The sequence below is a fragment of the Chenopodium quinoa genome, unplaced genomic scaffold, assembly GCF_001683475.1.
Source record: "Chenopodium quinoa cultivar QQ74 unplaced genomic scaffold, ASM168347v1, whole genome shotgun sequence".
Taxonomy (NCBI): domain Eukaryota; kingdom Viridiplantae; phylum Streptophyta; class Magnoliopsida; order Caryophyllales; family Amaranthaceae; genus Chenopodium; species Chenopodium quinoa.
Genome location: NW_018743894.1, coordinates 2,543,028 through 2,553,463, shown reverse-complemented (window position 1 = coordinate 2,553,463; position 10,436 = coordinate 2,543,028).

The window sequence follows — 10,436 nt, the reverse complement described above, 5'->3', positions numbered from 1 at the left end:
AGTTTTGTAACAAAATGTATTAGTAAAAAAATTGAATTATATATAGTTTATCTTGTTGATTGTATTATTTACGTACATAGAACACGTCCATTTATAACAAGTCTAGATCATATGCAATATCCATTAATGGAGTATATTACAAGGAAAGCAAAAATATACTATACAAAATAAGAGACTATACTCTACTTGTTTAAGCAATCTAAAGTCAAATGATATGGACTAAATATATGCCGAAACCGTGAATTAGCAAAAATATACTATAGAAAATAAGAGACTATACCCCCACCCCCGTCAGCCTGACCTCCTTGAAACCCCACGTCGGTGTAACACCCCAATAATTCTCCCATTTCCAAACCACTTACTTTAAATAAAAATAGAGGAGAACCATTGGCAAGTTACCGCCACGTGTTAAAACGTTAAGGCTTTATCAAAGTATTGCAGCGGAAATCCAACTTAAATCTTAAAATAATATAATTTAGAAAACAAATAAGTCAAAGCTTACAAATTGGAACCATAAATGCCCTTATTAAATCAAACCAATATTCAAAATCCCAAAACATAATTAAAATAGTAAAACATAAATAAGTTCAACACAAAGAACGAATACTCTCAATCACACCAATCCCTTGACAATGCGTATGTCAAATCCCCAAACTTCACATCATCAAGCTAACCTGTGCAATACTGCTCCCCAATAATACAAGTGTAATAATTGGATCATCATAGGGTCATTATTGAAAGGCGAAGGCCATGACCAAAATAAAACACACAAAAGCACGCAATCAGCAAATCTGAGTACATACAAGCTACAACGCACAAAACCTAGCATGCTCAACTAATTAAAGTAAATAAACATACAACTCAAATTCATTAATCATGACTCCACACTTAAACAATTTAATGACTCAACATACTTACTAACAAATTCCAAACACTCGACTCTTTATATTTAATTTAATTAATTTAATTTGGATTAAGCAATAGACGAGGTTGTCCAACCCACCAAATCATTTTGGTCCCAAATGACTATTTAAAATAAAAGTTTAGCGCAATGGAAGAATGGGCGTGACTCCATTCTCACAAAGTTAGTCTAGGATCCCATCTAACTTTCATTATAAAATAAAATGTAAATACCAAAAGAAAAGAGGATATGTTGATCAAACAAGCCTCGAAAAGCCACGGGCTACCACCGTGTACCCCAACCCATAATTGTCAATACTCTAGAAGTGCACGCTTTCCAGAGTTTTATTGCTCATCCATGTTTCACTTTACGTGATTACAATTTTAATTAATAGCCGACTCATTCAAGAAGACCATACATAACAATCATACATCAATTCACTTTTAATCTTATTTAGGACAATGGTGATCACATCACAAATTGACCTTTAATTCCATTAACCTTCCAAATTATCCAAATTGTTGAACATAGTCAACCCACCTAGCCATTTCGGCTTAATAATCCACCTTTACTCAACATACTAACAAGTCATGATTGAGTAATAAATAAAATAAATAACAACCTTGTGGAATAATTAATAAATTCATTCCACTTAAACCATTCAATTCCAATCCTTTAATAATCCAAATGTGGTTAACAAACCAATCCAATATGTTTGTATCAACATTCCATACAAACAATTAATCCAATATAATTCAACAAGCTTGCATCCATAATTCCATACAAACATAATCAATTCACCAAAACATGTCTCATAAATATAAGCACATGCATAAATCAAATGTATAACCAAACAATTTCCATCCAAGTGTTCTCTAAACATGAAACTAAGTTCTTTTCTTTGGTACCTAAACATGATACTACTTACAACGAAGTAGACATGGACGTACCTCGTATAAACAATCCTTTGTGCCACTTTTAATCACTTAAAAGTCTCCTAGAGAATAATCACCTCCTAGAAAACAACCAATAATCACAAATTAACACTTAAACAAATTTCTAGCAATATAATTTAGATTAAAAGTCCTTAAAACTTCATTAAAAATATGTTTTTATGCTTAACTAATCATTAGAAATACAATAGGAACAAAAGCCCCAATTTAATTGATTATTATAACCCTAAAATCCCAATTTAAATAAATTAGAACCCTAGGTTTTAAAATTATAAAATCTGAAAATTATAACAACAATTATAATTTGAAATTTATAATCTTTATACCATCAAAATATAATTTTGATACTAAAAACATAAACTTTATACTAAAATCAAAACCCAAAACAATTTAATAAAACACAAGAGAATAAAACAAAATAAATGGAGAAAGAAGGTGAGGGAGGCGACCATGATGGCCGGCCAGGTGGTTCGCCGATGACTAGGGGGAGTCGCTGGTGGCTGGCGGCATAAGGGGCGGCAGCAGTGAGTTTCTCACGTGAAGGAGGAGGAAAGGGAAAGAAGGAAAAAAAATAAAAGAAAAATAAAAGAAAAGAAAAATAAAGGGAAAATAAGAGAAATAAAATAAAGAGAAGAGAGTTTACTAACCTTTTTGCGTGGGGAAAAATTTGGGGATGTATGGGGTATTTATAGGAGAGAGAGTGGTGTAGGGCAAGTTGTAAGATTGGGCCTCATAAAATTAATAGGCTAATTAAGTATGTAAAGTGAGATTGACTTTGATTGTTTGGACATGAATTATAGAAGGAAGGTTCATAAAAAAGTTCTTTGTAATAAAATCGTTTATCAACCCCAAAAATAATTTGAAACTTTTGAAATTAAATCCCGGAAAAATACAAATAAATATTATAAATAAAATATAATTTCATTAATAAAATATTTAAAAATACGGGGGATTAGAGTCGGCCCCACCCAACCCCTACCCTTGAACCGCCTCCTCCTCCTTTCTTTTAACCACCATCTGCAACCTCTTAACATTCATTCCACACCCGAAAGAACCCATCATTGATAAAATTAAGGACATGACCTTGGGGTCTTTGAGGTGGGGCATGGTTTCGACGAGGGGGTCATGAAAAGGGACGACGAAGGAGGAGGAAGCGCTGGAAGAGGGTGGTTGCTCGATGTAGTAGGAGGGTGCGATGGATGAGCTATGGTGATGAATGGGGGGATTATCGGCGACAATCGGCGGTGAAGGGGGGGTGAGGGTCACATTGACGTCGGTCCGCGATGAGGGGGGTAGGGGTTGTATCGGTGCCGGCCGGTTGAGAGGGGGTGGGGTCTGCAAGTACGAGAAGGGGGCTCGTTTTTTTTCCTTTTTAAAAAAAACAAATCATAAAATTTTAATTTTTTTTAAATCTTAACCAATGCCACGTGTCTAGTCTTATCTGTTTAACAAATTAACAGTTTTTCATCCTATTTATGCCAAAAGAGGGTCAAAGATCGTAATGTTGCATGAGAATTCAAAGGTCGTTATATTTTGAGCGGACCGCTGAAAGATCATAATATTCCTGGCTATTTTTCTTATTATGTATGTTGAAGTAATTTTAAAAATAGGATCTTAATAATTATACATTTTACCAAAAAAAAAAACTAAAATAAGGACATGTGTCACCTTTAAAGCTTGTGTACCCTAGCTCCTGTTTTAATATAGTATATAAATAGATTGATATTCTCTTTAATATTCAACATTACATTCCAAAATATTAACACTTCAAACACTTTATCAAATAACTAATATATAAAGCTAAACTTTTAGTCAGGTCACGACAGTGCAACACTTAGCATTCTAACTTTTCGCCAAGTGCCATGTTGGCTACATTTAAATAGATTTCATAAGATAAAAAAGTTGGTTTAGAATTTTATTTGAATAGAATTTAAGGATAAAATTTTTAGTTTAGAATTTTATTACCGATAATAAAATATCAATATTTCAAATGTACAAATTGAATTATGATTTTATTCAAAAAAATTATTAGATTATAATTCTAAAAAATTATCATATAATTTTATTTTTTATATCATACTATTTTTTGGAGCGAAGAAAGTAGTTCAAAGCGTAAAACATCCATTTATAATATATACTAATCGGTTAAAATTATATACTTCACAATCTAATAGAATGAATACCTGTCAATTAAGGTTGAGTCATGAAACATCTCGGATTGAGATACTTCAGGTTATGAGTAAAGAAATGTTCATCCTGATTAGGGGATTTTTATCCACCAAGCGCCGTTTGACAAGTGGACCAACCAGGTTCCGCCACGCGTCCTCCACGGACCACTTAAGACACGCCACGTGTCCACCCATGCCAAATGGGACAACCGGCCATCAAGGCCCATTTCAGTCTAGAAGCCCGATCGGCCCTAGGTTTACCTTAAACCTAGAGAGTTGCACGCTTCCCAAGGCTATAAATACTCGATTAATCCTCATTAATCAGGGGACCGAATAATTAACGGAACGGAGGAGAAACATTACGGAACACACTAATAACCGGCTGATCTCGCTAGCAAAGCAGATCACCTACATTAAATACTCTCACCTAGAGAGACCTTATTACTTTAATTTCTGTATTAATTACTCCTTAATCAGGTACTAACTTGACCGTTGGAGGCGGAGCTCTCAGGAGTCTCCGTTATTTTGCAGGTACAGGCGTCCGGTTCCAGTCTCGGAATTGTAGCTCTCCCGCAGGACATCAGAAAACCCCAAAACATTTGGCGCCGTCTGTGGGGAGAGTACTTCAGAGATGGCATCCAAGTCTGTACCGACCCCAGAAGAGAGGCGTCCCCTAGACGACCCTCAAGTTCAGTCGGACCATGATACGGAAAGTGAATTTGAAGTTGAAACTCATACAGCTCCAGACGGGACCCTAAGGGCCCGCCGTACCCGTCATACTGAAATAAGGGAACGGGAGTATCTTCAAACAGGAAGCGAGCCAGCAGGCGCACCGCTTGCTCGGCAACAGCCGACTGATGGGTCTGCTCCCATCACAAGGAACGAACTCATGACCTTCATGAGGGGATTCAAGGGAGAGATCCAAGAGTTGATCAACAAAAAACCGCCTGCTTCAGTCAAAGAGCAGGCGGCCAAAAAACCTTCCACTTCACTGAAGAGGAAGCCAGTTCAAGGGCGAGAGGCGACTCCCCATCCTAAATCTAAGAAGCGGGAGCCGTCTGCTCTTGATTTCACAAAACTCCGTTATCCTACGGGAAATAGGAAACCGGTTCGTCATATTCAGGCGGACGGGTCAAAGCAAACGTTCACAGATGCTCGGCACCTGCTAGAGCAGAAGAAGAGTGACCGATTATCAGAGTCGGCTTCTACTTCAAATTTTCAGGACAGTTTGCGAAATGCCTCGATGAGGCCAACTCAGTCGTACCATGAGAGTCAGTCAGGCGGCACCTCCCGTCAGTCTGGCTTTCATAGTGCGCAGGCGGTACCAAATTTACCATTTGTGCCGCAACAACAATATTTTATGCAGCCACCTCCATTTGGTGGACCTGCAGCAAAAAACGTCCAACCTATGGACTGGCAGCTACGGCTGCTTAGACTTGGTGAACAGCCGTCGGCCTTCTCCAAGGAAATTACTGAAGCCGCTCAGCCGGCCAAAGTAAAAAATGTTTTAGTAGGCGCCTATGATGGCACTACTAACCCGGAAGACCATCTGATGGCATTCACCAACCTGATGTACCTTCAAGGGTTGGATGATCCCACTTGGTGCAAGTGTTTCCCAGCAACTCTCAAGGGAATTGCACAGCAATGGTTCGGCAACCTGCCGACTGGTTGTGTAAACAGTTTCAGGACGCTTGCTTACTTATTTGCCTCCAACTTTGCAATGAACATCCCTGCGAAGAAAACGACCCTTGATTTGGGAACAATTCAGCAGGGTGAAAAGGAGGGGCTTCGTTCCTACATCAGGCGGTTCAACCTGATGAGAATACAGATTCAAGGGTTACCGGATGAGGTAGCTTATACTGACTTTTTTAGAGGTCTCAAAGACGGGTCTACCTTCAAATTTGATTTAGTTCGAAAAAGGGTGGCGACTCTTCAAGAGGCCTTGATTGAAGCAGAAGCCTATATACAGGCGACTGATCTGTGTACAATGAAACAGTCGGACGGGAAGAGATTCGACAATAGAGAAGGACGACAGAAACAGTCGTCCAACAAAGATGAAAAAAGAAAAGGGGTCTGGGCGGCTGATTCCTCTAAACAGCCGGCCAAGAAGAAAAAGGAATTCAAACCATACTCCCCAAAGTATGTGTTTAACAAGGATAACCAGTTTATCCTAAAAGAAATAAAGGGACGGCTCTCAATTGAGAAACCGCTCCCCATGAAGGGTTCTGCGAGCAACCGGAACCAAGACAAAATCTGTGCTTATCATGATGACATTGGTCATCACACCAACGACTGCATTAGTCTCATGCGGTACCTAGACCGCTTGGCTGATCAAGGTGATCTTGACACTTATGTCAAGAAATCTACGGGGAATACTTCCTCAAAAAAGCAGTCGGCCAAAAAGAATCAACAGGCCGACAGTTCCGATACAGATGATGCAGTCGTCTACACCATTGCAGGCGGCTTCTCAGGAGGCGGCCCCACTATTAGGGGCAACAAAGATAATATAAGGCGGTTAGATGTAAATTCCGTTCACCAAGAACGACCGTCCAAATATACATTTCCTGAGATTGTCATCACTGAAGAGGATCTAGGAGGAATAAGGGGGCCGCATGACGACCCTCTCGTTATTGAATGTAAAGTGGCCAACCAGAGGGTTGGTCGAATCCTCATAGATACTGGGAGCTCTTCAGATCTCATCAGCAGCAAATGTCTGTCAAAACTGAAATATCAGACGGACTGCATACATCCGGCCTCCCACCCTTTAATAGGGTTTGGAGGAGGAGTCGTCCACCCACTGGGACGAGTTGATCTACCCGTCCGCCTGGGCGAAAAAGGGGAAGGACGACACATGGTAGTCCGATTCCTAGTTGTAGAGGAACTCTCTGCCTACAACATGATTCTGGGTCGCCCAACCCTGAATAGTGCCAAGGCTGTTATAATCCTGTCACTTATGCTGCTTAAGTTTGAAAGGGACAATGGAACAGTCGGCTCCCTAAGGGGAGATCAGAGGATGGCCCGAGAGTGCTATCTCTCGGATGTCAAACCCACTGCTAAGGCCACTGGGTCAAGTGGAGAAAAAACAGACCTTGACAATGTCAAGGAAAGTGCGCCTGTTCAAGAAACAGGCGACAGAAAAAGAAAGGCGTCCCAGACAGAGTCCGCCAGAAAGGCAAGAAAATAGCAATCATTGGCAGAGGACCGGCCGGATGAGTTCCGCCCTCAGCCGGCTGGTGAGCATACGGACCTGATATTAGACGACTCCCGCCCTGACCGAACAGTCAAAGTTGGGACGACTGCTCTGAGAAACCTTGGTGATGACTTTCACAACCTATTGAAAGAATACAAGGACATCTTTGCATTTGAAGTCCATGAAATGCCAGGCATTAGTCCTGATCTGGCAGTACACAAACTCGCTGTGGATCCGAAAAAGAAGCCGGTACGGCAAAAGAAGCGGAACCATGGTGAAGAAAGAGGTCAGGCGGCCGCCGCCGAAGTCAAAAAATTACTTGATGCAGGGTTCATTCGGCAATGTTACTTCCCAGATTGGGTTGCAAATGTGGTACTTGTTAAAAAGCCGAATGGCACCTGGCGAATGTGTGTAGACTACACAGACTTGAACAAGGCGTGCCCCAAAGACAGTTACCCTCTGCCCAAAATTGATAATCTGGTCGACTCAACAGCCGGCCATGCCTTGATGAGTTTTATGGACGCCTATTCTGGTTTTCATCAAATTCCTTTGTGGAAGAAAGATCAGGAGAAGACGGCCTTCGTCACTGATCAGGGATTATACTGTTATACGGTCATGCCGTTTGGTCTTAAGAATGCCCCGGCTACATTCCAACGAATGATAAACACAGTGTTCTTTGATCAGATTGGGAGAAACGTCGAGGCATACATTGATGATATGATTGTTAAGACCAAACTTCAGAAAGATCATCTGACGGACCTCCGAGAAACTTTCGCCACACTCAGGCGGCACCATGTCATGCTCAATCCCAAGAAATGTGTATTTGGAGTTGAGTCTGGGAAATTTCTCGGATTCCTTATCAACCAGAGAGGAATAGAGGCGAACCCTGAGAAGGTACAGGCGGTCGTTGACATGCAGTCGCCTCGTACCGTCCGAGAGGTTCAGAAGTTAACAGGTTGTCTGGCGGCCTTGGGAAGATTTCTAAGCCGATCAGGCGACAAATGCCTATACTTTTTCCAGGCAATTAAGAAAAAGGCAAGGTTTGAATGGGGGCCGGATGCTGAGGCCGCCTTCCAGAAATTAAAGGTTCACTTGCATTCCTTGCCAAGGCTGGTCAGCCCTTTGCCCAAAGAAAATCTCTACATGTACCTGGCCGTCTCTGATCATGCGTTAAGCGCGGTGCTCCTTGCTGAAAGGGACGGCTGTCAACTTCCGGTCTACTTTGTCAGTCACGTACTGAAAAATGCCGAGTTGAGGTATCCCCTAGTGGAGAAATTTGGTCTTGCACTCTTCATGGCTGTTAAAAAATTGAAGCCCTACTTTCTGGCACATGCAGTCGTCGTGTATACCGACCAACCGATCAAACGGCCCCTTACCACCATGGAGTCCTCCGGACGAATGATCAAATGGGCCATAGAAATGCAGAGTCTCGAAGTTACTTTCGAGCCTAGAAAAGCAGTGAAGGGGCAAGCCTTTGCTGACTTTATTGTAGAGATGACTCGTCCTCCTGACTCTCAAGTTCCAGACCAAGTCTGGAAGGTATATGTGGACGGAAGCTCTACTTCAAACGGTTGTGGAGCAGGCGTCGTATGTCAATCTCCAGAGGGCGACAGGTTCGAGTATGCTCTACGCTTCAGTTTCCAGGCTTCAAACAATGAGGCAGAATATGAAGCATTACTAGCCGGGATCCGCATGTGTAAGGCGGCCGGGGCAAGGAAAATAGACGCCTGTTCTGATTCACAACTGATAGTGAGTCAGTACAATGGCGAATACGAAGCAACACATCCGGCCATGATCAAATATTTACAGGCGGTCCGACAAGCAGTCGGCTCCCTTGAGGATTTCCATCTGATCCAAGTACCGAGATCAGAAAACAACCAGGCAGATGCACTCTCGAAATTAGCATCATCCGCCTCCTCCGACACTCCTCGAACTGTGTTTTGGGAAGTAATGGAGAAGAGAAGCATCGAGGAAAATCCTATTGGAATTCTAGACAGAAGCTCAACCTGGATGGATTCAATCAGGGCATATCTGACAAACGGTACACTGCCGGATGATCCTCAACAGGCGGCATCACTGAAAAAACGAGCCTCCTGTTTTGAAATGATACAGGGGGAACTGCACAAGAGGGGGCACCTTCAACCCTTCTTAAAGTGTGTTACTCCTGAAAAGGGACGAGAGATACTAGATGATCTTCACTCTGGTTTCTGTGCTTCCCATATAGGTGGTAGGATGCTTGCTCAAAGGGCAAGGCGGCAGGGCTACTTTTGGCCTACTTTGGAAGCAGATGCAATGGAGATGGTGAAAAAATGTGACAAGTGCCAAAGGTTTGGCAAATTAATTCACCGTCCGGCTACTGACCTCACTACCATTCACAGCCCACTACCGTTTGCTAAGTGGGGCATGGACATTCTGGGTCCATATACGCCTGCTACAGGCGGCAGAAGGTATATACTTGTTGCCGTTGACTACTTCACTAAATGGGTAGAGGCGGAGGCTGTAAAGGGAATCAAGACGAAAGATGTAATTTCATTCATTTGGAAAAACGTCATCACTCGGTTCGGGGTTCCCATGTCTATGGTTTTTGATAATGGTCCCCAATTTGAGACGCCTGTTCTCAAAAGCTGGTTGGGAGACCAAGGAATTGGACATTACTTTGCATCTGTCGGCCGTCCACAAGCAAACGGCCAGGTAGAAGCCTTTAATAAAATCATCTCAGACGGTCTCAAGAAAAAAATTGAACGAGCAGGCGGCCTATGGGCAGATGAACTACCACATGTTCTTTGGGCCATTAGGACGACTGAAAAAGGGGCGACTGGAGAAACTCCATTCCTCCTAACTTATGGTGCAGAAGCTGTTCTTCCAATAGAACACTACGAGCCGACTCTTCGAGTAATGCTATATGACGAAGAGGCAAACTGGGAAGCTATGCGCCTGGCATTAGACTCACTTCCTGAAAAGAGGGGCAATGCTGTTTTGCGCCATGAAATCTACCGCCTGAGAATGACTAGATCATACAACAAAAAAGTGCACAGGCGTCCACTCAAAGTAGGGGACTTTGTACTTAGAAAAATGGAAGCAGTTGGTAGGGCTAACGAGTCTGGCAAACTAACTCCCAACTGGGAAGGACCCTACCGAATCTATGCGGAAGTCAGGGACGGTACCTACCGTCTGGAAACACCAGACGGACAACCGTTGCCTCGAACTTGGAATGTAGATAACCT